Source organism: Camelus dromedarius, unplaced genomic scaffold (genome assembly GCF_036321535.1).
Source record: "Camelus dromedarius isolate mCamDro1 unplaced genomic scaffold, mCamDro1.pat HAP1_SCAFFOLD_164, whole genome shotgun sequence".
NCBI lineage: Eukaryota > Metazoa > Chordata > Mammalia > Artiodactyla > Camelidae > Camelus > Camelus dromedarius.
In genome coordinates, this window is record NW_026989842.1 from 1,956,128 (window position 1) to 1,983,789 (window position 27,662).

The 27,662-nt window shown below is 44.9% G+C and overlaps 1 protein-coding gene across 1 annotated transcript in view; it reads right to left on the reverse strand.

The window, feature by feature from the left end:
* Positions 1–27,662, reverse strand: part of LOC135320917 (uncharacterized) — a 140,317-nt gene that overhangs the window by 36,424 nt on the left and 76,231 nt on the right. The window contains exons 21-28 of the mRNA XM_064484126.1: positions 26,828–27,073; positions 26,050–26,137; positions 24,617–24,843; positions 19,451–19,571; positions 18,775–18,911; positions 14,119–14,692; positions 12,566–12,735; positions 7,780–10,817 (exon numbers count right to left, since the gene is read on the reverse strand). The gene's annotated coding sequence lies outside the window, so the exon portion shown is untranslated. The remainder of the gene's footprint in view (positions 1–7,779; positions 10,818–12,565; positions 12,736–14,118; positions 14,693–18,774; positions 18,912–19,450; positions 19,572–24,616; positions 24,844–26,049; positions 26,138–26,827; positions 27,074–27,662) is intronic.

The following is a 27,662-nucleotide window of genomic DNA, read 5'->3' on the forward strand; positions in this document are numbered from 1 at the left end:
TAATGACAGTGCACACTTCGTGGACAGTGGCTGAGACATGATAGTGAGCACCTGTGTAACTCTACTTTCCCTGTCATTTCTGGGCTAACTGATGCAAAGTGGTACAAAGATTCAGGGATGCAGATACCTCTAAACACCCAAAGCCCATCGCTGGGAGCCTCAAAACCAGACAGCCAGGGTTTAAATACCAGCTCTGCCACTTACTAGCTCTGTGACCTTGGCCAACTTACTTACCCTCTCCGTGCCGAAATTTCCACACTGTAAAACTGGGATAACAATCAAACCTTCCTTACTCACTTGTTGAGAAAATTGAAGGATTCATTTCTGTAAAACTCTCAGAAAAGAATGTAGCACATTTTTGGTGTTCAACAAATGTCAACTTAATATAAAAGTGATTTACAAGTCTCCCTTCTAATAATATTATGTGTTTCCTGGCTAGTATAAGTCCCAAAGAAAATCCTTATTTCTCCTTTTATAAACTCTTGGGGAGCACCCTCCCATTCCATCCCACCACCTGTTTAAACTAGGGAGGGGATGCCTCCTCCCAACTCCTCTGGGCCATGGAGAGTGCTTCTCCCTTCATACCCCTGGCCACTGGATCACAGCTAGCCCTCGTCACACTAAGAGTGTGAGGTGTGAGTCCGGGGAGACAAGCAGGGAATGTGAAACCCTACCTTTCCCTCCAGTGTTGGTCACCATTGGGAAGCACCTGGGATGCTCAGCTCCATGTCAGGACAGCCCTGTGCATGAAGGGGCAGGTCCTCTCAAGGGAAGGCTCGCTGTGGCCCAGAGTTAACTGGGACAGGGTGAGTCTCTAATTCTGGGACACAGTATCATGACACACATTTTCCCACAGCCCTGAAGTTCATGGAGAATGTAGCTTCATCAGTAAGAAGACATTTATCGCCTGCCTACTCTTTTGTGTCATCTCTCAGTTGGCTGCTGGAGACAACATGCATATAAGTATTGGATCCCCATAGGCCCCAACATATATGAAATAACAAAAATTCTGTGGCTTAACGTTGGTTCAGGGTGACTGTGTAACAGTTCTGACTCTGCTGATGCTTAATTATGGGTATAGGAACTATGGAACCTCCTCAAATATCTTTCATCATAAAACCAGCTTATCTTGTTTTCCTGTTTCTTATTAATGGACAAAGACTATAAAATGATGGCTTCACACCAAACAGCAGCTAAGGATTATGAGCCCTCTTGACATACCCACTGTGGTAAACACTTTACATAATTTCTAATTCTCACAATTCTACAAAGCAGATACCAACGTCCCAATCTCTCAGACGAGGGAAAATCTCAGAACGAACTGACTCAGGCTCACATGGCTCAGTGGCAGCACGTGCACGCAAACCCAAGTCAAAAAACTACACCCCTTCCTATATGTACCAAATCTCCTACCACCAATTAACACAGAGCAGCGGGATCAATACTCAGGGAACCCAGCACACTTTTCAGATTTAAGGTGCTCCAGAGGCCGCTACTAGCTGTTTTATAAATTCCCGGCTCACTGGTTTCTAACACTGGAAGAAAAGTCCGATTTTGCCATTGTTTACACAGCAAGTCTGAGATGTTCACAGCGAGATGACAGAATAAAACTAAAATATAAGCAGAACAATTTTTACAGGTAGACAGACATAATGGACATTGTGCTATTCTGAAGCATCAAGCAAAGAAATCAAAACAAAATAACGTTGTTTAAGCCTTCTTTAACAAACAGGAAAATTAAGATGGTAAGAAGGTGCAACAAGCGCCACCTATGGCTAAAAAGACCTTCCAGGTTGCCAGGAAGCATGCAACACAAAAATTGCCTGTAGGATCAGAAACGAGAATCAGATAACTAAAAGCTTCTGTAGCACACACTGCACTTTGCTTCGGGGGAAGCGACGGTAACTCAGTATTTAATCTGATATTGCTAATACTCCTGAATATAAACAAAAGACACAGGCTCATGGAAACTCATCTTAGAAGAGGAAAGAATCCAGTCAAGCCACTTCATTTTACAGGAGGGGAGACTGAGACATGGGATCTGTCCTCCTTGCAATCGGCAGCAAATCTCTCCTAGGCCTCATGTCTTGCACTGTAGCAAAAACGAACAGATCTGTACTAGGCCTATATTCATAAAAGCCGCGTCTGTATATTTCCGAAAGTAGGTTATCTAAGTATCTTGCAACATACTTCTCAAAATCCAGGAAATCATACATTTGTTGAAATACAAAAACATTTATTTACATAATAAAACAGCATGAGCTTTATTGTCTCTATTAAAAAAGTTACATGTCAAATCAATGTTTTGATATTTTAAACCTGTTAAGACTGCAGGAAAAAAGATCAAAATTTTCTTTAATCACAAAAGAGAGAAGCTTATTCCCAGAAAATGATAAATGTGGATGTCAGAATCCAACGAATTTAAATGTCTGAGTGGATGGTTACACGGCAACATGACATCTGATTTCTAACAATACACATTCTGTGTAAATAATCTTCAAGGTCGTCTGCTTAAGGCAATTTAACTAGTCCCTGTCTCACTAGAATGATACAGATTTCATTAAAACTTCATAGTGCACTAAAAAATAAATGAATCCTTGTTACTTTAAGCCATATTCATATATATCATATATATACATATTAAATATGCATCAGTAATAAGCCACCCTCTTTAGTATTCAGAGTTGATCCTTCTAAAATATCTGTCATTGTGACAGCACATTTTTACTAAGCACCTCTTGAGTTCTTTGTATACAAGGCTACTAACTCTCACAGTCAGACAAGTTAAACGATATTACTCAAATTTCACAAATGAGGAAATGTACTTAAGACATGAAAACAACTTATATATACATCATCAGGAAAGAAAAGAATAAAGATTTTCTTAAAATATTCACTGACAATCTTTTTTTCCATATTAAGACTACATAAAACCAATTCAGTCTTTGTAAGTATTTCTGTCAATAAGGGCCACTAGAGAAAAACAAGTAACATCATCAGCAGTGGTTGGACTTTCAAAGCCCCCTTCTCATTTGCACTATAATTATTTTTAATGTTTTGTTTTTAGTGCTTACAGAGCACTAAAATACATAAAAATTAACTTTTTATGCCACTACCTGAGAATTAAACATCTGTGAAAATGTACAATTTTAATTTATGCCACTCTGTCTCACATTCTCACTGGTGTCTCCCCTTTGAAGGCCTCATCAGGCTGAGATCACTAAAATCGGCCATTTATGGAGTCACAGGAGTTCGGGTAACCACTCAACGGGAGGCTGATTAGAGAAGCAATTAAGAATGCATCCTGTGAAGCCTGGGTTCCAGCACCGAGCTAGCCACCGCCAGCTGCGTGTGATTTGGGACAAGCTGCTCCATCTCTCAATCCCTCAGCTGTAAAAAAGGAGACACTGATACCTACCGTCAAACACCTGCTATGAAGTAAAGCATGAGGAAAGTATTTTAGCCTTAGGGAGGTGTCCACTCAGAGCGAGTTTGGTCATTATGATGATGAGGATGTCTGTTAATAAATTGAGCTAGACCAAAAAGGAGAAATCACCTTAAAGGAGAAACATTTTAAGCCAATGAACATTTCCTTTTGGATGGATTGCAGAATATTCTATTCATTTTTTTAATAAACCAAGTTTTGTCCATTAATAATAGATTTACAGGTTCATGGACAAGTCTCCAGAAAAAGAATTAGAGGCCTCTAACCTCTGAATACTAAGAAAGTAAATTTTAAAAAAAATCAGGGGGGAGATTATACCTCATTTGGGAGAGTATGTGCTTAGCATGCATGAGGCCCTCAGTTCAGTCCCCACTAACTCAATTTAAAAACTTCTTTTTTTAAGAAATGGAGAATTAATGCAAAAAGATGGAGGAATACAGAAATTTTTTAGAGACTCATCTCAGATTTAAGATGGGGAAAAAACCATCCATTTCTCAGAGGAAATCTTGAGAACTATGTAAACTGAATCTGAGATGTCTAGTCTTCTAACATTATTCATGAATTCATATTACCAAGTCTTAAAACTACCTGATAACCCACAGTTGTGATACTGATCACAACAGCTGCCAACACGGATCTAGCTCTGGCTAGGAATTCTCTGTTCTGACATCTCTGCCCCTGAGGCCTCACCAGGCTGAGAGCACTAAATTCAGTCATTCATGAGCATCTCCTGTAAGTCCTCCCTTTGTGCTCCTCACTCTCCCCTCACCAGCCCCTCTGAGGGAAACACTGTTATCACCATCCCCAACCGCAGATTAGGCCACTGAGGCACAGAGACTAAATCCTTTCCAGGTCATATTGGCATTAAAGGACGTCTGTATTTCTGCTGTTTTGCTTTTGACAAAGGAATCTGAGATATCAATTCAAGGGAGACTGTTAAATAATAAACTCTGTCAGGTCTTCACCTCAAAGAGCAGATACTATAAATTCCTGATGTAGAATGAGGCTGCCGCCACAAACTGACTCAGCTTGAAATTAATATCCAAGATGAAGCAGCGGATACACGTAAATATTCACGATTGTCAACTCCGCTCACGGGTCTGGGCCCTTCACTGCCTGAAATGGGGTGAATACTCCACCCGTGTCAGGGAGGGAAGCGCGGTTTTTCCAGGTCTCCCCAAGGCTTCACGGGCTATTTCCCCCCACAGACTGTCCTCAACAATTAAAAAGCTCTCAAGATTTTTACACCATGCAAACCTGAAATACATTTCTGCAGATGAAGCACTTTCTCAGGCTTAAATTTATTTTGCCTACACTCAGCAGGGGGGGTAAAAGAAACAAGACTCTGCAAAGTCGCTGATTCTCACCACTCACACTAGTAGAAAGGCCACTGCACAAGATGTCTCTTCAGAGTGCAGGGTGAGAAGAAAATAAAGCCGCCCCCAACCACAGGCACTCCCAGAGACAGAGCTCAGCAGTCTTCTGCACACTCACGGTTGTGCAGCCCTCATCACCATCTATTTCCAGAACACTTCATCACCCCAAAAGAATCCCCCTGTCACTAGCAGTCACTCCCTAACCCCCCTCCACCTAGCCCTTTGCAACCATCACCTGCTCTCCGCCTCTGCATGTGCCTATTCTGGGCATTTCAGATCACTGAAGGCAACAATATGTGGCCGTGTTTGTCTGCTTCCTTTCACTTAACATGCTCTTGTCAAGGCTCTTCCATGTTGAAGTGGTATCAGCATCCCTTTTTTTTTTTTGAAAACGTTAATGTTTATTAGAGGGTTGTAAGTACTATCAAAAAGAGTAGAGTGGAGCATAAGTGATTGTGTTTCAAAGAGAAAAGGGCGGGTTGAGCAGTCAGAGTGGACTTCCCAGAAGAGGTGGCCTTTTTCATTTTCCTCTTTTTCTTTTTTATTCACACTTACGTCTGAATAATGTTTCACTAAATGGAGATTCTACATTCTGTTCATCCATTCAGCAGCTATGTATGGACGAGGTCCAGAAGGATGAGCGTATGAGGCGACTTGCAGGGATGGCATTTAAGCAAAGGGCAAGATGTGCTTTCAAAAAAAAGCCAACAAACAGAGGCGCAAGGAAATTCAGTGCGTTTCTGAGCAAAGTGCATGCTTGCTTCGGCAGGACAACCGTGCAGGGCTGGGGCGGATATTGGCAGGAATCACGGCGTGGGAGTCACCTGAGAAGACTCCCCACTGCACGCAGCTCAGACAATTCTCCTCCCTCATCCTGTATTGTTAGAGCCATATTTCTAGGTTTCTCTTATTTCAAGTAATAGCACTTTAACTACATATCTGATCATTTGCATCAGACCACTTTACCTCCAAGGCACAGAAAATTATTCACTAACCGGAGCAGCTCCAGCACATAACGGTGATGGGTTAGGGAGTCCTGCAGCATCCCAGCCTGCATGCACAAACCCCACATGTGCCCTGGTGATGTCTGGAAAATTAAACGCATGGAAATATCTCACTGCTGCTACACGACATCTGCCCTCAAATTGCCCCAAAATCATGCTGGCAAAGCACTACTCAGCCCTCTCACTACAAAGAAAAAAAAATGCTAAGAAGGCAAATTTAGGCTCTTCCATTGAAAACCAGCAACCATCAATGCCAGTATCTGAGTTGGAATGCTCCTGACTTCTAAAACCACTGCGCCGTTACTTTTCAAATGTGGAAGTCATATATGTATTCCACTTAGATGATATTACAGTAGGATTTTTCTTTTCAAAATTTCCAGTTGCAACATTAGCACAAGAAAGTTTATGTTTCAGCTTTAAAAAATCAATTATCTTCCACTTTCTTAATTTTGAACCTATTATTATTTTATAAATGGAGCTATGCTGCATAATATAAAAAAACTGTTTGAATTCTGCAAACAAGACCTTTATGACCTCACTATTTCAGAGCAAACTTTAATGGTGTTTTGAGAGGTGGGGCCTGGGGTGCTCACTAACAGCTCACTAAGGATGTGCTATTAAGTAATGCAAAGGCTCTAACTCCACATTAGCTCAGAAACCAAAGAAACTACACCAAAGCCTTACTTTATCATTTTTAAATTTTGCTATTCTTTGGAATATTAAATTTCTTTAAAGATATGATTTTTTTTGAGAAAGACAACAGCTGTATTAAATTTCCTCTCACCAAGAAAGCAATCTTTATCAAGAATAAATACCCCATGGAAATCGAAATGACGGGAGGTTTCTAGCTAAGTGAACATGCAGATCTGAACAGAAATCTAAATCCTATCACATCTCACTCGAACCAGATCAACAAAGTCCTGGGCTACCCTGGAACTTAGCTCTTCTGTTCCAAAAGTTGGCTGAGCTAAGATCATCACACAAGGCAGGGAAGGAGAGAAGAGGAAAGTCCACCTGGCAGCCTCCATCTCTTTTCTTCCAGCCAAAAGTCGCCTCTCGGGCGACCCCGATAACAAGTCCTCCCCATAAGGAAATCCGGCATCCACACTGCCCCAGCCGTCCCCAAGCAGCCCTGACGCCCCTCTCCCAGCCTGTGAATTGTGTTTTAGTGGCCCCCCAGTTGGTGGCACCCTCCCCCTCTTCCCCGCTACACACACACACACACACACAGAGCAACGGCAGCCTTCCCAAATCACAAAGTTGATTAAATCACCCCACTTCAAACCCTTCAGAGGCTCCCTGGCCCCGTTCTAGCCCCGCCCCCGACACTGCTCTCCCAGCCTCACCCCAGTTCCCAGGTCCCCAGTGACCTCAGGGACCCGCTGTCCTGCTCCTACTACCCACTTAACTCCAGGCTCATTTTGATTGTTTCCCAAGGAAGACTTCCCTCCCTCCAACCTCCGCAACTTGTTCCTCTATTCCTAGAACATTCTAGGCTAAGTCAACTTCTGACACTGCTAAGCTCACAAGAAGCAAATACATTTTGCTTAATAATGTGGGTCCACCCACTCTCCCCTAGACACACAGAAGTGCGCGTGTTATGAATAAATGAATGATGGGGTGGGTCTCAAAGGGACAGACAGACCTGCTCTCGCCCGTCCCGACCCTTCTGTCTGTAGAATATCAGAAGCAAAACCAGAAGTACCTTTCCTGAGGGTCACTTCCTGCTGACACCCTTCACTGCCTCCAGTGTCTGTTCAAATAAAACCCAACGTCTTCCAAAGCCCTTCACCCCAGGCTCTCTCCAGGGTCCTCCCAAGCAGGGGAACACTCCACCCTGGACCACAGAGGACACTCTCCCCAGGTCCCCACCCCACAAGCCTCCAGGCCTCTGCCCGGGCTGCACCTGCCACCTGAGCCACACTCTTGACTCCTTCTCCTGGCTGACACTTACTCTGTCCTCACGATTGAATGTAGAGCCCATTTCTTCCAGGAAGTCCTCTCTGATAATGTCCTTTAGGTCTTGGCATGGCTCCATCTATAGCAACAGTACATGGTGACCAACTGGGTGTTTGCCCACTCCTTTGAAACCACGAACTCTTGGGGGCCACGTGGGAAGGAGTGAGAGATTACAAGAGGGGTGGGGGAAGCAAAAAGCAAAAATCACAGCCCAAGTCCCAAATTCAAGGATTCTTTCTCAGAAAAAAGTATAAACTATTTTGCACCTGTGCAATTTGGCTACTATTTTTGTGGCTTGTGGACAGCAAGAGCTTGGTGTTCTAGTCCAAAACCCGGGTTACATGCAAAGAAATGTATATATTCATATCCAAAGGAAACCAGAGCTGTTCAACAACAGTTTGCAGTTAGAATAGAAAGGAACTTTGATAAAGGCAATCTCTCTCTCCCTCTTCTTTCTTTTCTGGCATCATATAATTTTAGAAGTATTTGCGTGACTAAGAGATGGCTACAGCCCGTGATTCTGCACTGGAGTGTTTGGGGCTGAGGAAGCCCAGATTACATTGACTGCATAAATGCAATCACACCAACACACTGATAGGTGCCGTGGTGGTGGAGCTGATGTTCCAAAGCAGGCAACCTTACTCTGTAAGAGAACTCTAAATAGAAAGTAAGAATTGCAATGTTCTGTACTCAATTTCATTCGATATATGGGTCATTAACTGATAGAATATCTTCACTAATGTAACCCAAAAATAAATTGTCAACGTCGATTTTCTTCATCTGACCGTTTTATGCTAACTTTGGTTATCAAACCCTCACTCCATATGGAAAGCTCAGGCCTATGCTGCAGCAGTTACATCCCGTGGAAGAAAGCCGAACAAGGGAGAACTGGAGAGTTTCCCTTCAGAAGCTCCTAAGTCTGGTTTTGCACCTGTACGTCATTTGCAACCACGTCATCGGCAAGGAGTAAGACCTTACCTCTGTGTGGCGAAAAGCACTGCGGTGCTTCTGAACCATCAAAGAACACTGAGCTTTGTGAAACTGTCCTGAGACACTTAAATCGTATTTTTTGTGAAAGGCTCCAAAACTGACCCAATTCACCAATCCAGGTACAACAGAGAGGTACCGGAATTAGTAGAGAGAACATGCCCTTGAAGTCTGACAAGGCCCTGCTTGAATCCTGCTACAGCATTGACTAGCCGCTAAACGGACCAATTCCTTAACCCCTCTGAGAAGGCTTCCCAATCCGCAAAAGGGAGCTGCCATCGCCCAACTGGGAGGCATGGATGAGAATGCAACACGCAAGTAGGGCTGCCGTCTGGTACCTGACACGGGGACTGACTAGCTTCCCTCCGCTGCCCTTCTCCCCCTTTAAACTTGCAGTGTTCCCCCTGGTAAGGATCAAACCCCTGGAAAAGACTGCCCGAATCTTCTGTGTATCCCTGAATACATGCATTACTCTTAGTAGGCCAGAAAAACAACTGCCTCCTCCCCAGTCACTATCAATGTTCTTAAGAGTCTGGGTATTTTTAACTCAAATTTTCAGGGAGACTATTCCAGAACTTTGCACGCACCATTCTCCAGGTTTGCTCCCCTCCCAGTGCCCATCTCTTCTCACCTCAGATCCTCTGTCTGATTGCCTTCTGTTCATTGGAAAGCGAGTCCAGTAGGGTGGCGACTCCCAAGGACGCCCTCCCTCCCTCACAGGTGAGTGTGACTACTTTCTCCCCACTCCAACTCCAGCTTCTTAGAAATCTACCCTCCCGGACCCTGCAGAATCTGCGTCTTCCCAAGACACACACGTGGCCACGAACCTCCTTTCAGATTTCTTCCAGGCTGGCCCTGCCCAACCCCCGGCCACTTAAGGATAAATGGCATTAGTTTGAAAATCGCAAACGCCGCAGACGGACACACGAAAGCTGCATGGTCTGGGCTTTCCTCCAACCCAGGCACAGCCCTGCCCCCCATCAGCCTCAGTCTGCAGCTCTCAAGATGATCTAATTCACATGCGCGTCTGTGAACACCAGCTAAGAATGACGACTCCCAACGTGTATCTCTAGTCTGGCTCCTTCACCTGAGCCCCAGGGCCTTAGACCCGAGTGCCTCTTTGAAGTCCTAACTTGGATGACAAATGGCATCTTAAAAATGCCTCATGTCCACCATTTACTCTGGAATTCGATTCCTGGCAGGTACCTCCCTGACACCCCATTTTAGTAACAGCCCCAGCACCCACCTATGTGTTTTAGGTCACATTCAATTTCCACTGTTCCCTCCCCCAAGCCCTGCCCTGGAATCAGTCCTGTTATATCCGTCACTAAGCCCATCTCAAGTCTGGTTCTGCAGGGACCACGGCCGGAACCCCACAAGCTCACAGCATGGTGCACTGACTCACAGTCCTCCAAAGGGTGCTCCCTGGAGGGGGAGGCATCTCCTGCCACTGGTCACCTCAGAAGGCACTGTATTCTCACAAAGGAGGCCCAGGAGAAGGGACTCAATGTTCTCCCGTGGTCTTTTGAAGGGCCCGAGGTGTGGGGGAACTCCTAATTAGCAGAAACAGTTGTCAGTAAGCAGACGAGGATGGAGGAACCCAGGCCAGGCTGTTCTCACTCCGACCCCTGGGCTCTCGGGAGACACGGGAAAGGCCTGTGTCCAGGGCATAGCCCGGCCATCACCGATCCCAGCCTGCATTTGCCAACCCGGACAGACTAGACTCCTTCTACTTGCGACATTTACTTCTGATCTGTTCCCCACCCACAATGTGATGGACTCCTTCAGATATTCTCTCCTGTCTGAAGCGAGACAAATTCAGTGAAATGAAGTGTCCACATTTGGACCAGAGCATGCAAGGAGAAACAAGGCCTCATGGTCAGCATGATGGTGGTGGCCAAACACTTTCACCGCGTGAGATGAACCATGGTGGGGGTGAGAATCCAAGGTCCTACGTCGGCCAAAGCATCTTCCTTCACAGTTGACTGGGGTGTTGGAGACTCACTACCGCAAACTAACGACAAGGCCGACAGTGGTGGACGTCAGCTGCAACAGACACAGAGTCAGCTATTTACTGCCAATATGGGTTAAAAGTAAAGGCCGGTGCAGGGAGGCCTGCACGGCTGCTGAGGCAAACCACAGACCCGGCTCTGAATGCCCACTGGCTGGAGCAGGGTGGAAGCTACGGTCCCCTTTAGCAGTCCCTATGTCCACCAGATCCAGGTGAGCCAGCTACTTAGGGGAAGGACATGTTGTCCTGATACTCAGATAAACCAGCCTCGTAAAGTGAACAAAAAAGTGGCATGGATTTTAGACCAACTTCTGCCTCTTTGTGAAGGCAAAGTAAAGTAAATAGCACGGGAAGAAAAATGCAAAAAAAAAAAAATTAAATAACAAAACGGTGACTGCTTCCTCCAACAGCTGCTCACCCCCGAGCCTGCCACTTCCTCACCAGTGACCGCCGGCCAGGCAGCGCTGTCACGCGCGTCACACAGCGACAGCCAGGAACCGAGTGCCAAGCACGTTTGTGTAAAAGAAGGAATGTAGCAAGATGCTGCAGAATTTGACTTTACAAGTTTAAATACTCCATGAAAAACATCCCTCAGCAGCCGCCTAAATGAATTCGCATCTCACTTCTTGAAAACAATCAAACAAATTTAATAAGGGCGCATTTGTCACCAAATATAAGGAGGACCAAACTGGTTCCTTAAAGCAAGGATTTTAAGAGGTATCAAACACAAGTGGGTGATGTGCTAAAAAAAAATTAGAAAATAAAAAGATGACAAGGATAATACATGGATTAAGGCAGCTGTTAAGTTTTTGCTTTTTAAAGCGATGGAGACAGCACGGAGGGCTATCTATCTATTTCCAATGCAGGGTGTGCACAGCCCACATTTTCAGACGCAACAACATGCTCACAGGGCAGTACAAGAGAAAAAGGAATAAGGAAAAAGGAAAAGAGGAACAAGAGAAAATCAGAAACACACAAGAACAAAAATGACTTTGACAGCACGTACAAGAATTTACGTGAGTGTGTGAGGCCAGGGAAGCGGGGATGGTGAGACCCACCCTCACCTCCTGCTCCAGGGAGAGCAGGGGCCTGAGGGGAACGGCGCTGCCGGGGGACCCCAACGTGGTCAGCGCCCCTAACCAAAACTCCACATACATGGGTCTAGGCAGGTCTTAAGCTACAAATTGTGGTCACATTTCAGGCTGGACAGTTTTATGCACTTCCACCAAGAGTAGCAGGAGAGGATTAGGCTCTGTTCCTGCACCAAAGCATTGTTTAAAAAATTAATTTCTGCGGAATAGTAAAAGCAACAATGGAGTAAAAGTGACTGGAGGAGAACGTGCTTGACCCGAGCTCACTGGCCGCGTTATCTCACTGACGTTAAGATGCTGGCTGAGACCTTACTGTACCAAAACAGACAGACGCACCAGGAGGGAGGTTTAATGCGCTGCTATATTTTGATGCCGGGAGCCATGCCTGGTACACGAGGTTCTGGGTAAACAATGGTGACTGTGTCAACCACTATGGCCTAAGCACATATCCAGCTACTCCTCCAAATCCCAAGGGCAGACTTCAAAAATCAAAAACAAGCAGGAATTCTCTGGTGGGTCCGTAGACCCAGAGCCAAGTAGTTGCTGAGCAAAAATGTCACCAGTGCCTCCTGTGACAAAACAGGAGGCACTGGCCTGGGGGCTGGGGCAGGGCTCCAGGCTTCCACTGCTCACCCACCAGTCTGTCCAGGGGGAGAGGGTGGTCCCTGCTTACGTTGCACCGATGCACCTACCTTGACTGACGCCTGGTGGATCAGCAGGAGGTGACATGTGAGGTGAACGGAGCCAGCCTCCGTGTAGCACGGTGCTGGCAGCTGTGCCCTCAGCAGTGCCCAGGCTCCTAAACCTGACACCTCATCTCCAAGGAGCAGATGGTGAGTGCGGGCATGTAGATCACAGGGCCCTGTGAGGACAAGAACAGATCATGGCCACGACGTGCCTTGCCCCTTCTTTAAGCATGTCCCGGAGGAACAGGAAATTCATCCAGAGCCCGCTAGGCACCTCACGCAGGTGGGACTCGGGTCCTCTTGCCTATCACTCACAGGGCTGATCTCATATTCTTTTTATCAATTCTCTGGCATCTTCTCCTCCAACTTACCAACAACCAGAAAGTAGAATCTGATCTTAGATAAGTTCAAGAATCACAGAGCACCGCCTCCACAGCGGGCACGGCAGCACGTGCCAGGTCGTCTGACCATCACCTGTGGGACCGCCATGAGCGTCTCCAGACTCAAGGACCGAGGCCGTAGGCCGGGGGTACACAGATTCCCTCACTCTCCCCAGCAAAGGGGGACCACCCCCCGGCAAAGGCATCTCACCCTCTTCTGCCCGAGGGACAGCACAATAGATACATGGGGAAACAGAGCAGAAGTTGGGGGGGTTAGGCAGCCCAGAAGAGCTCGTCTGTAATTAGGAGGCAAAGTGGGGCCGTTGACTTAATCACAGGGACAAAGTGAGGATGAACATTTCTCTGCTCTTTCCCATACACTGTGATACGCCTTTCCCTGCATAAGGAGTTCTTTCGGAGGTCCCTGGTGGTGTTTCTGATGTCCTAACATGGCATGCTGCCTGTCGGGCAGGAAGAGAGGGCCTGAGCCGAACAGGTGCTGAGCCTGGGAGGCAGGAGACACTGTCTCCAAGCCAGCTCAACCAGCGCCTCGTTCTGCCTCTCGGGATTCAGCATCTCATCTATAAGCAAAGGGATGAGACTGTCCCAGGAAACGCTGCCCAACAGAAATGAAATGAGAGCCATGTAAAGAAAGTTTCCCAGTTGCCACATTTAAAAAGGTAAACAAAGAAACAAACCAACAAACAAAAAACTAGTACTAGAAACTGATTTTAAGAACATATCTTACATAATCTACTGTATGTAAAATACTATCATTTTGACATGTAATCAATAGAGGAAGTAACAAGATAGTATATATGCTTTTAGTAGACAAGCCTCAGCGTCTCATGTGCATTTGAACTACAGCACATCTCAGCTCAGACCAGCCTCCTCCCCAGTGCTCCTAGCATCAGTGGCTGTGGCTACTCTATTGAACAGCAACTCCAGGGGTCCCACCAGGGTCCTGGCTGAAAAGCAGGAGTAAGTGCTCTAACACTATCACTAAAAGGATCTCTCTGAAACAAAGGCGGATTCACTTTTAAATGTCTGTAAACCGGTGGGCTGCACCTCCCTCCCCCCTTGGATACAAAAGAGTCCTATTCCGTGCTGATCCCTTTCTGGATGGAGAGAAGAAACCCGGCACACAGCCAGGGTGGACTGGCCTCCAGGTAAACTTACCTGCTGTCTGTGTCCAGTCCCATGAAGTCCTCCTTCTCAAACGGCATGCAGAGGAGTGGGATCTTGTCCCCAGACTTGTCAGGGGCCCCATCCAGCCACTTGGACTTGAGCAAGATGAAGAGTGACTCAGTGAAGTCCTCGATCCTCTTCTCCACCACCCTGCAGTCCTCATAGATTGAAGGCCACGTCGGTGCGCGGCTGCTTGGCTTACCTCCCCATGCAGCACAAAGACAAAGAGCTGAGAGTCATTAAGCATGATGCCATACAGCTCCTCTGCACGTGGAGCTTCTCGAAGGCCTTGGCCGAGAGGCAGTCGGTAATGGTGACAAGGCCCACAACCATGCGGTGTGTCTGGAAGAAGCTCCATCCATTCTTGGGCGCATAGTGGTGCCTGTAGTGCGTAGAGAGTGCGCCCTGGGAGCTGCACGGGCTGATCTGGCTCACCAAGGAGGTTCGCTTATAGATGCAAAAGAAATTCTCCTCTGAGATGATCCCCACTGGTTTGACCACCACGGGAAGAGTCTCATAGTCCTCAGCAAACTGCACGTAGTCAGGGATGCTCATGTTGCAGGCCCTGCCGAGAGGGGAGAGGAGATCGAGATAAATATTGTGCTGTGGGCTGTGGGCGCCTCTGGGTTGCGGTGACCTGGTGTGTACCAGCCAGAAGGCAGGGGAAGCCCAAGCAAATCCAGGGGTACAGTTTGACCTTCAGAGCCTGCACATGGCTACCGTAGCTCGGATCACTTTACCCAGCTTTTTGTCTAGGCTTCCTGCCCATGCAGAGAAGGGTCATTTCTTGTTTTCTGTTTCAAAGCACCTAACAAGGCCCTGATGCAAAGTCACTGCTCAAAAATGCGGAATAAAGAAATGAAAAAAGGAACTGCTTTCCGCAACCCCCTTCAGCAGAATATAAAGAAAAGGACAACAGTAGGAACAAAAGATCTGGATTTCAATTCCAATTTAATTGAAACCCTAAGCTGCAGAATAATGGATAAGAAAACTTGCCTTGGGGAGGAGGGTACAGTTCAGTGGTAGAGCACATGCTTATCATGTACGAGGTCCCAGTACCTCATTTTAATAAATGAAACAAATAAATAAACCTAATTACCCTCCTCAAAAAATACTTTTTAATTCAAAATTCAAAAAACACCTTGCAATTGACACAACAATGTAATCTTGACTATACTTAAATTAAAAAAAAAAAATCCTTGCCTTACAAGAATTTATCTGGATTACGGAAGTTTGCAAATGTAAAATGCCTAGGGTACCACCTGCATAAAAAGGGGTGACTACAAATTTACTATCCCTCCTTTATGAGCTATATTTCCTTTGGGGTGCTAATAACCTCTCAGAGCTAATTTTCTCAGATAAAAAAAAAGTAAATATTACCTGATTCTCAGTACTGCTGAAGAATCAGATAACCCTATGAAAGCATCTGACCCATAGAGGTTACTCAATAAATGTTTGTTGAATGAATGAATAAACAAGCAAAATGAATGCTGCTCCCTGCCACAGACCATCATAATGGTACTGCTTGGAAATCCCAAGCCCACGTTCCACCCGTCTCTACACTAACCATGTGGGTGACCTGGGCAGGCTTGTGTGCTCCTCTAAGCCCCAGTTTAATCGTGAATAGAAATGATGGCAATAACACAAACCTCAAATTGTTAGTGAGTCAGTAATGAATCGTACCCCAACTTTGCAAGATGGAACCATTAAGGAAAACTGGGAAAAGGGTCCATAGGCCCTCTCCATATTATCTCTTACAACTACATGGGAATCTACATTATATCTCAAAATAAAATTTCTACTTTTTTAAAGAAGCTATTGAGGTTAAATGCGCTCACTGTCTCAAAAAAGGAACACACAGAAAAAATAGGACAATGCCCAGCACATGAGATACATTCAGTTAACATTCCCACTGAACCCACAGGTCCCTCCAAATTCAGAGCAAGAGGATGGGTCCTCGTGGCAAGAGGCCACTGCACCTGAAGCTAACAAAGCTAAAGGTGCTCACTTCCAAGAGTCCCTGTCACCACCCTTGTTCTAATTTTCTATTTGTAATTTTTTTCCTTTTTATTACATAGAAACTCCCAATTGCATGGCCTTCACCTGACTAGACATCAAGATGCAGCCCTTCAAAACCTGACCACAGAGATCATGATGGCAGCCCTTCTTGGTGAAACAATAAAATGAAAAGCCTTTTCCACAAGACCTCTGTGTAAATCTACTAGGGAACTTCATCCTGGACTGAGGAAGAGGACTGGGTAGGAGGGGGCAAACTGGGACATAGAGAACTATGGGCTACCTGACCCATGATGGACTTTAGACTCAACCATCACCCTCCAGGAAATTTAAAATACACAGCTACATAGTGCTATGGGCAAGAATTTTTTTTTTAAAATCCCTGAATCCCTTGCAGGTCTTGTTTCTACTGAGACACAAATAGATTATGTGTATATTGTTTCACAAAAGCCTTAAAATATTATCACCCCAACTTGACACATCAAGAAACTGAGGTAGAGAGGTTTGTCACATTGTGCAAGATTAAAGTGAGGCCACGACAGACATCATATTTAAATCCAAGCCCCTGCTCCAGTGCTCACACTAGAAAGAGTGACATACTGCCCCTTTTCTGCCCTCTCCCTGCAATAAATCTCTGAAGAGTATTTTCTGTGCCACCTGGAATCACAATCACATCAATTTTCCACAAAGAACTATGTGACTCCTTGCAGGAAGTAACAAAATCTAAAGTGTTGGGATGGGAGGAGAGATTTGCATTTTCTTTTTCTCAAAGGAAATATGGCTTTAAAAGAAACTGAAAAGCACTTATCTAGTCTAAGCCCTCATTGTGCAGAGAAAGAAACGGAGGGTCAGAAAAGATGAGGAAAGGGCCTTATTAACAAATATTGCCTCAGCACAGCACCAAGCCAGCCCTGGGCACTACTGGGGGAGGATCTGGGAGGACCAGGAGATTGAGTGTTAGAAAACGGAAAGAGAAGAAGCATACAAGGCCCTGTCTCTACACCACCATACCATGAAATTCCACCAAATTACCCAGTATGGGGGCAGCCAATAATAAGGTGGGGTAAACAGGTTACAGAAACCTGGAAGTCTCAACCATAGTGGAAATTCCAACATTTACTATGTTTTTTTTCGCAGTTCAAGCATCAACTCAGTGGGCACTCTGTACCAGGGACTACACGAGGCCTGGAGTTCTCCCAAATACAGATCTCTATTACCACGTGTGCAAACCACATAAAGGCCACCAGAAGAAAAGCGCTCACAGATAACATGGAATTACTGAAACTGAAAGCAGCCAAAGAGCATATATAACTAGGAAAAATGGTGCTGCTACAAATGGACTCATGGACATAGAAAGCAAACTGTGCTTAGCAGGCAGGAAAGGGGAGATTAACAGATACACGTTAATAAATATAAAATAAATGACAAGGGCCTACTATATAGCACAGGGAACTATATTCAATTTCTTGTAATGAGTTCTACTAAAAACAATATAATACATATGTATATACATATGCATATGTTTATAACTGAATCTCTGCTGTACACCTGAAATTAACACTGTAAACTGACTACACTTCAATAAAAAATAAATTAAAAAAAATAAGTAAAAATAAAAGCAACGCCATTAAGAAAAAAAAAGAATACTGTAATCCCCTTAGCTGTAGGTGCTGGAGAATCCTGGTTGCAAGCACCAAGTCCACTGGATCACTCCAGCACTGGCTGTCACTCTTTCTGACCATTAGAGTGTCACTTGGCTTCACGGAGGTTACTTTTCTCTTCTGTGAAAGGCTACAGTAGCAACTAACGATGTATAGAATCTCATCATTCACAAGCCCAACAATTAGTGAGGACTTCCCATTCGCCAGGCTCTGGAGAGATGAAAAGATACAGTCCCAGATATATTCATGGGTAGAAGAAATTTATGCCATAAAGACATTAATTCTTCCTGTTTTGATACACAGATTCATTGCAATTCTGATTAGAATTCCTACCAGATATTTCATGGAATGTAACAAGTTATTTTATGGTCAGGAATAGGCATGAAACTTCTTTAGAAACACCACTGAGGAGGGGTGGGTATGTCACTCATTTTCACTGGTCTTTCTGATGTGATGAAAACGTTCTGGAATAATAATTGTTGCACCACTGTGAATATGCTAAAAGTTGCTGAATTGTACCATTTAAGTGGATGGACTTCATGGTGTGTGAACAATATCACAATAAAGCTGTTATATGAAAAATTATTTCTTGACAATTATTTTTCCCTCTATACTACTAGTCTGCCCCACGATTTAAGAAAAACAAAAAACCAAAACAAACCAAACTGTGCCAGGAGCTCTTTAGGACTGCAATGTCCCTGGGTCTCCAACGCCTCTGGTGGTGCTGTTCCTGTTAACGCACCCTAGCTGGGCTGGGCTAGTTAGGGACTGTAACTATCTTTTTAAAATCGACGGTTACACGTTTCACACTGGGAGTGGGAAGGAAGGAGCATGTCACAACCTCATGCCTTCAGCTCATTTTTAACTGAACCAAGCCCTGCTTTCAACACTGTAATCCCTGGCACTATAAAAACACGTGACATCAACAAGCACCGCCATCATAACACCTGAAAGTGTTCAAGGTACTTACCTGGGGCAGAAACACTGAGGGAGGAGACAGAAGCTCGCTCAGCACTGAGGATCCACTTTCCCGACTCCACCAGAAGCTGGGCTTTACAGCCGGAGGCTCTCAGCCCAGGGAGCAGCGCCCACGCCGCTGAGCTTGTCCTCAGGGAGCAGGAAAGGAAGAGCAGGGCAGCCCCGGGGTCGCGGGGCAGGGAAAGCGGGCGGGGGGTTGGTGGAAACGCGGGCTGCAGCCCTGCTCGGAGGCCAGCCCCAGCCCCAGCCGCCTGCCCCCGTTCGGGTCCGCAGACCCCGCCCGCCCGGGACACAGCCCGCCCAGGGGCGGGGATGGGCCGGCGGCCGAGGAGAGGCAGCCCGGGAGGAGAGGACTCTCGGGCGGGAGAGGACTCGCGGGCGGGAGAGGGGAAGGGGACGCCAGCAACGGACTGAGGCGGGCCCGGCTGGGTGAGAGGCTGCAGGTGCACACCTGGCCATGGACAGGTGTGGCCGGGGCGCCGGGGTAGGTGGCGCGGGCAGAGGGGTCTGGCCAGAGCAATTCAGCTGAACACAGGCTGACTGGCGCCCTGGGGGGCTGTGACATGCCGACCGCCCTCCCGCAGCCGCCTGACCCCTTTCCCGGAAGCCCCCCTCCTTGCACTTCCACAGCCAGAGGCCCCGGCCCCGGGCAGGAGTTAAAGGCCTACCGGTCGACAGAGCTAAGAAGACTTTGGGGCCGATCCCCGGCTCGGTGCTGGAGCTTCCAACCCGCGGTCCAGCTGGCACCGACTGCCCATGCGCAGGAGGGCCAGCGATCCACTCTGGGTTCTGCGAGAGAAGGTGGGGCAGTGAGGGAGGAAGAAGATGGGAGGGGGAGGAGAGGAGGGGAAAAGTGGAGGGAGACAGATGGACCGGAAGAGCAGAGAAAAGGGATGGATCTGGAGAGGGGAGGGTCGTAGCGGAGATGGAGAGAAAAAGCTTTACCTCTGGGGGCACCCCGAAAGAGGCTGCAGTACTGACTCTGTACCATTCTGTTACCCTTCAAGGCCCGCAGCTCTTGTTTTACCTCTCTGATCCAGCCCTCCATCCGATGCTTCTGCAGAACCCCTATGGGTATCACACCCATTGCCCCCACGCGGAGCTGGGTTTTCTGTTGGTCTGGGAACCAAGCACCCGCAGGTGTTGTCGCTCATAACTACCTTGGGAAGAGTACCTATTCCCCTTTTACACGCTGGGAAACAGGCAGGCATGATCTCTGCCTTAGTTCCACTCTCCCAGGTGTTGGGCTGGTGGGGAGCGGGGTGGTACAAGATCAGAGCCCCAGACAGAGCAGACTGCCTGAGTGTTGGTGCACAGTCCCCATCCCTCCTGGGTAAACCACACCCCACCCTAGTGGAACCATCAAGGGCTCACAGTAGTTCCCTGGGTGTGGGAGAGCTATCCTCATGTAAAGGAAAAGCCCAGCTGGGCTAACAAGCTAAGTCACAAATCTAAGTGTGATAAGTGTCGGTTTACTGATCTAAATTCTGCTGGGCTAACTCGTAAATCTGAAGTTTAGTATCAGTTTACTGGGCTAACAAGCTAACTCATAAATCCAACCTCAACAGGTGTCAGTAACGTGATCTATTACAAGTTGATAAGCTCCAGTGTACTGATTCCTTGCTTTTTGTTGTTTGAGCCTTATTGGCTAATACCCCTTACTTGTAATTAACCCTTTAAAACCTCATGTGCATGTCTTGGAGTTGCTCAGAAGTTCGGAGCAGAAGCCCCTCTGAGCCCGCCAGCATAATAAATCTGAGTACTCCAACCCTCCCAGTGGTGCTTGTTTCTTGGCTGGCCTGTTGTTTCCATAACACTCAGTTCCAGTGCCCGGCTTGCTAGGTATATAGGAGTGCTACCAAATCCAAATTCATTCTCCTCAGTGCAGGACAGGCCAATAAGTTGGGAGACCAGGTGTTGGGGCAAGGAATAGCAAGTCTCTGTAGACCTAGATGGCAAACTAATGTCCTGGAAAACCATCTCCCCAAGTCAGAATTCAGGCTCCTTTCCTACGTGCTTGGTTGTTGCAATCTTCCTAGTGTAGGAATTCCTTGTTGTTAGAATCCTTTGTTCTTGCAGCTATCTGCCTGGGTCAAATATCTGTAAACCTCCAACAAAACAAACGTTATTTTTTATTCTGTAATTTGTTATCATTTTATGAATGAAAAAGTGTTAAATATCCTTAAAGGTCAGAGCCTTCAGAATAGGCTCTTCTGTATATTTAAGGCTCTAAGCAACATTGTTTTACAAGCAAGAAGAAGACTAGGAGACAGAGCATAGGGTTAAAGTCAAAGTAACAGATCTAATATGGAGTCAGATTTGTTCTGTTCTATTACCCGGGCAGAAGCCACTTGAGGATTTAAATCCCTTTAAGTTAAAAATAACTAAAACTGTAAAGGAATTTACATACATAGTTGGGAATGTGCATACCATATCTGGGAAAGCATCCAAAGGATAGTAAACAGTGGCATCTCCAGGGAGGGCTGGAAGAAGAGAGGATGAGGGTAAACTTCTTTCACTTGTGTATTTTTGTGCTCTGTTTGAATTTTATTTAACCATTTGCATGTATTTCTTTTTTACTTAAAAAAAAATGTGTAATGGAGCAAAGGAGTAATTAGCTCAGCAAATACAGCAGCCATGGAATCACTGAGTCATCACTTTTGACTTAAGCCAGGAAGCATTTATTGACTCTCTCCAATGTGCCCAGTGCTGTTTTAAGACTTCTTTTACTATTATTATTTATTAATATTATTACTATTATTATTATTATTCTTATTTTTATTTTATGAAATAATAACAAGGTATCCCCCACCCCTGCCCATGGCTGGTGGGAAACCAACTGAGTTTTTATTGAGTTGTTTTCCAAGGAGTAGAGATGAGTTATAAACTGAACACTTCTTCAGGGCAAAACAGGCGGAGTGGTTTTACAGCACTCCAGACAGCTATGAAGGGTTTTCAATAAAGGTGCCCAGAGGCTGAGAGAGAAAGCCTCCAGGGCCCTACAAAAAGCTGCCCAAACTGCCTTCTCCATGGCACTACTGAAGTAGGAAAGAACAAATCTGACTCCATATTTGATCTCTTCCTTTGACTTTAAGAAAACCACGTTAATACGCTCCGGTCTTTTCATGGGTTATGATGTCACAGAGGAGACGGACAGGTCAACAAGGGACCACTCTGCCGTGATCACTGAGCCGGGGAACGGGATGGGCGGCAAGATGTATGACGCAGCCATAGCAGTGCCCGTGCTTCTAGGCAGGTAACCAATGTCGCCTCGACAAGGTGTCAAATACTTGTGCCCACGTCCTAATCACCTGACGTGTATTAAAGAGAAATGGAAACCTATAAAAGTCCAATACCCTTGGTGGGTACACCGTCCAAAGAGCAAAGTCACAGTTTGACAACTGGCCATCCCGGCTCCCTGGGATTCATTCTTGGAGAACCTTAGAAACCACTCCTCTGTCCTTAAGAAGTGCTGCATATTTGTCCTATCTTTGGCTCAGGGATGGAGCATGTTCAAATGAACTTTAATGTCTGCACAGATTTGACTGTCTTTCTCCAGTTTCACGTGTCCATTCTAAAGAGGCCTGAGCTAAGTCCATCCTCCGTAAGATCTATTCCCTCCAGTGACTACTCATTGAGCCTGCAATTAAAAGCCAACTGAACAAGACTGTCTGTCCTCAGCTAAAAAGTTCACCCACCCTTCACTGCTTTCTCAATCTCCTCTCCTGGCTAATTGCAACAGACTAACACCTCCCTCTACCAAGCTCCCCAACTACGTCAGTTTTTCTCCCCAAAGAGAAAGTAAGGTCCATAAATGAGGAGTCAACTCCATAGTCACCTCTGAATTCCTAGCATATAGTAATGTTAATAAATAGAACTATGATTATGGCTTCTTTCCTTTAAAACATTTCCAGTTATTTGAATGAGACCTTGGAAGAGAGGTGTTTGCCGTCCAGTATCTTGATCCACAAGACTCTGGAGGCCTTTTTCGGAATGGCTGCTCACTGATTCATTCAAACCACAGCTTCTCATTCCAGGAGTAGCTGTGCTTCTCTGCCAGGAGTTTGTGGTCACTCTCATGCCAGAAGAGCTTTAAACTATATCCTTACTTTGGATTTGTAATTTTTCCCCTCTTCCAACAAAATTGACTTTCCTTACTGTCTTGCCTTGAGGAATTTTTTTTCCTAGTTCACCCTTTAGTAAACCATGCTTCTCGGAATGGGCTTGGCCTTACATATGATCAGTCATCCAACTCCCAGTGTGAGAGGCTTCGAGCTCACCTGCTGCCCTACTGTCAAGGCAACTGAAACTCAGTACAGGAGCCAACAGGCACCCCAGGGCTTCTAAGGCTCATGTAACACCCAGAATCCCTGCTTTCTGGTTTGTCTTGGCTTCTGAGGATTTCCCCTCACTTTATTCACAATTAGCTGTGCAGCTTGAAAGATGAGGAAGGAAGGTTTTATTTCTTAATCCGCATTTTAAGAAACTTGTGTATTGAAGGTTTTCATAAGTTTCTACAACCGTCCATTGCCAAAACAGAAAACACACTAGATATTTTCTATGTTTAGCTATCATGTGTATTTTTTCCTTTTGTTTTCTTAACTGCAAACAGACATCTTTTAATTAAAAAAAATTAAGGCCCCAAATAGGAAAGAGAAAGTTCATACAAAATTAAAGGGCAAAGACAGAAAAATAATAAGTACTCTACAAGGTTAATATAACACTTACTCTATGGATCAGATCAGCAATTCTCAGTAACAGCTAATTGAAATATGACCATGAGGTAAAAGGTCTCTCTTGTCAGCATATGGCTAATAGAAATTAGAATTAAATCAACAAACTAAAATTCTAAGTCTGGCAAGGTACAGAAGGCTACCAGCAAAATGTGTCGTCTTCTGGAAAGGAGGGAGGCTCAACAGCTCTTTACAGTGGAGCCTGAGCCCATGGGAGGTCGGTGAAGTGAGCTCTGTAAGTACCCAATTAGCAAAGTGGGTGATGAATAAAGAGACTTGAGCTTTGATGACAGAGATGATACTACTATTCACTTGTCCTGTAAAGTATGTCTTCACGTTCAGTGATCACTACCTCAGCGTCCTCAGGGATTAAGATTATAGGAAAATTCACAGCCTGGGCCCAGACCTCCTCTTTGAGCTCGTGACACTGCACTTAGATGTCTCAAGGGCAACTCCAACTCCACCTGCAAAGAGCTGACTTCACGGTGCTCCTCCCATATCCGTCCTGCCCAGGGCCCCTGGTCGGGGGGCAAGGTCTCTCGGCCTCTCCCAGCTCAGGCCCATCACTCACAGATGTGACTGGACCCCTCCTTCAGGGCCCAGATTTCCTCATTCACCGAGTCCCACCACCCACACCTGTCCTACCAGATACTCACTGGCACTCACTCAGCAATGACTCTGTGCTGGGTACCTTGCTGCACACTGTGCACATGTGATCTCACTGGATCTCCACAGCAGTCCTGGGAGGTCGGTACATCACTGCTTTTATTGATTAGATAAATTGTTTCTCTTCCTTGAGTGCATCATCCAAAGTGACACGGCTACTGAGCCACAAAACTGGGACTGAAAACCACTTGAAAATTCTACACTCCTACACCTGGCAGCCACCCTAATCTGACTCATCACATCACCTCCTGCTGAGCCTTCTAAATGTTTCTAAGCATTCTACAAGACAAAAGTGATCTACGAGAGCACCCCACTCCCCTGCTTAAAATCTGTCAATGACTGTCCACTACCCTTAGGAGAAAGCCCCACCGGGCCTGAGCACAGTGCAATGGCCCGGCATCTGCGTTCCCTGCGCGGCCGCGCCGCCTCACCCACCACGCAGCTCTGCACTGGCTGTGTCCAGGACAGGGATGCTGACTCCGTACAACCCGGGGCTCGTCTCAATCGAACAATGATCACCTTCTTCAGTGTCCACCTTCTTCACTGCTGACTCTCAGAAAAATGTTTTCTCAGGATGAATCAATATCTTTTTCCTTACAACTTCCCGTCATTGATAATGAGCTCCACCCAAAGAGAGAAGACTTAATTCTCAGTCTCCTTATCTGTAAAGTGAGAATAACAAGAAAATATGTGAGGTTTTAAGAGAAATAATATTCATGTGAGGCTGAGGGACAATTCCCAACATACAGTAAGCACTCAATATGTGCTTACTTATTATTAATAAGAATATAATGCATTCCAGCAACCTTAACTCAATGTTTTATGGCTATGTCCAACAGACTACAGACACACTGTTGGACGAACCGCTTTGAGCGGATCAGCACAAGCATACTGGGAAAGGTAAGCGCTGACTCCGGTTACAGCTGCAGCCACCCAGCACTATGGGGCGGGGGCAGTTTCTCAGACTATTACATGTTGCTTGAGCATTTGTCACTAATGAATAAAGACAGGTGTTCTTCAGTCAAAGCTCCTGAAACATAAATCTTCAAAGATTGATGCAAATTAGATTTCAAGTACAACACTCTCTCTAGAAATTATTTGATAATAGTCTTACCTCCTCTGCACATCAAAAGGGCATGTTCTTAATATATCTGACTACACCGAAAGTGTTGTTTAAAAGAAATTAAGATGAAGTCATCCTAAATAAGCTCTCAGTATCATCTTCACAAAGCCCCACCCAAGGGTCTCATTTCTCACTTCCACATAGGTGTTCAGGTAGCTTAACCTGGGTCTTGGTTTCTTATAACATGGGGGTGGGAAGAGTTGTGGATAGATTTATGTTGCAAATATAAACCTAGGGTAGTTGCTGCGTAGAAATCCTAGAAATAAACAAATTGATATATAGTCCTACCTCAAGAAGCTCAGACTTTCCATTTACAACAGCATTAAAAATTAAATGAGAGATACATTTAACAAAAATTTACAAGATTTGTACATTGAATATTTTGAAGTATCACCAAAACATTTTAAAAGATCTACATATATGGAAGACATCTCATGTTGATGGAATGGTAGACAATATTGTTAAAAAATGTTAAGACTCCCAAAAGTGATTTACAAATTCAGTGGAATCCCTATCAAAATTCCAGCTGACTTCTTTGCAAAAATTGAAAAACTTATCCCAAAATTCATATGGAAGTGCAAGGGGCCCAGGACAGCCAAAGCAATCTTGAAGAAGCAGAGCAAAGTGGGATGACTCACTTTAAAGTGTACTAAAAAGCTATAGTACTAAGTCAGTATGGTACTGGCATAAGTTTGGATAAATAAATCTATGAGACACAATAAAATCCCAGGGGGAAAAAACTTACATTTACAGTCAGTTTTCCACAAGGGTGCCAACAACACTCCATGGAAAGAATTGTCTATTCAACAAATGGTGCAGGGAAAGCTGGGTATCTGCAGGCAAAAGAATGAATCTGGAATCTGGACCCCCATATTTTATATAACAAATAAAAATTAATTCAAAATGGATCAGAGACAGAAACGTAAAAAGTAAACCTATAAACTTTCTAAAAGAAGACACAGTATAAATCTTTGAGGTCCTAGGATAGGCTTTGGTTTCCTAGATACAATACGAAGAGCACAAGTGATAGAAGAAAAAAGCAGATAAACTGGACTTCATCAAAATTAAAACCTTTTTGTTACAGAGGACATCATCAAGAAAGGGAAATGACAGGGGAAGGGGGTATCTCAACTGATAGAGGGCGTGCTTAGCAAGAAAAATAAAATAAATCAATACATCTAATTACCTCACCTGTAAAGAAATTGTTTTAATGTTTAAAAGAACTAAAGTGAAAGCACAATCTGCAGAATAGGAGAAAAATTTTACAAAGCATGTATCTAATAAGAGACTAGTATTCAGGATATATAACAAATGCTTACACCTGAACAATACAAAGAAAATCGACCCAATTTTTAAAATTTCCAAGGATTTAAAAAAATACACAAATGGCCAATAAGCATATGAAAAGAAGCTCAGCATCACTAGCCATATCAAAATGAAAATTAGATCTTATTTTACAACCACCAGGATGGTTATAATCAAAACATTCACAATAACAAGTGTTGTTCAGGAAGCAGAGATACCTCATATGCGGCCAGTGGAAAGGGACAATGGTGCAGCTTCTTTGGAGAAGTCTGTTGTTTCCTCAAAAGGTTAGAGTTATATGGCTCAGCAATTTCACTCCTACATGTAGAGTCATCCCTTAGTATCCTCGAGGGGTTGGTTTCAGGAACCCCCGATCCTGGATTCCATTATCCAAGGATGTTCGAGTCCCTTTACAATCAGCCATCTGGATCCATGAAGTGGAAACTGCAGATATGGCGGGCCAACTGTACAGCCAACAGAATGAAAACATATTCTCACAAAAACTTGCACATCAATATTCATGGCAGTATCATTCAGAGTAGCCAAAGGTTACAAACAATATCCATCCATCAATGAACGGATAAACAAAATTACCAAGAATAGTCCCACAAACTTTTGGTCATTGAATCTTTGACAAAGGAGGTGAGAACATACAATGGAATAAAGACAGCCTCTTCAGAAAATGGTGTAGGGAAAAGTGGACAGCTGCATGTAAATCAATGAAGTTAGACTACTCCCTCACAGCATACACAAAAATAAATTCAAAATGGCTTAAAGACTTAAACATGTAGACAAGACACTATAAACCTCTTAGAAGAAAACATAGGCAAAACATCTGGCATACATCTCAGCAATGTTCTCCTAGAGCAGTCTACTCAAGCAATAGAAATACAAGCAAAAATATACAAGTGGGATGTAATTAAACTTACAAGCTTTTTCACAGCAAAGGAAACAGTAAGCAAAACAAAAAGACAACCTATGGAATGAGAGAAAATATTTGCAATAAATGAGACTGACAAGGGCTTAATTCCCAGAATATATAAACAGCTTTTA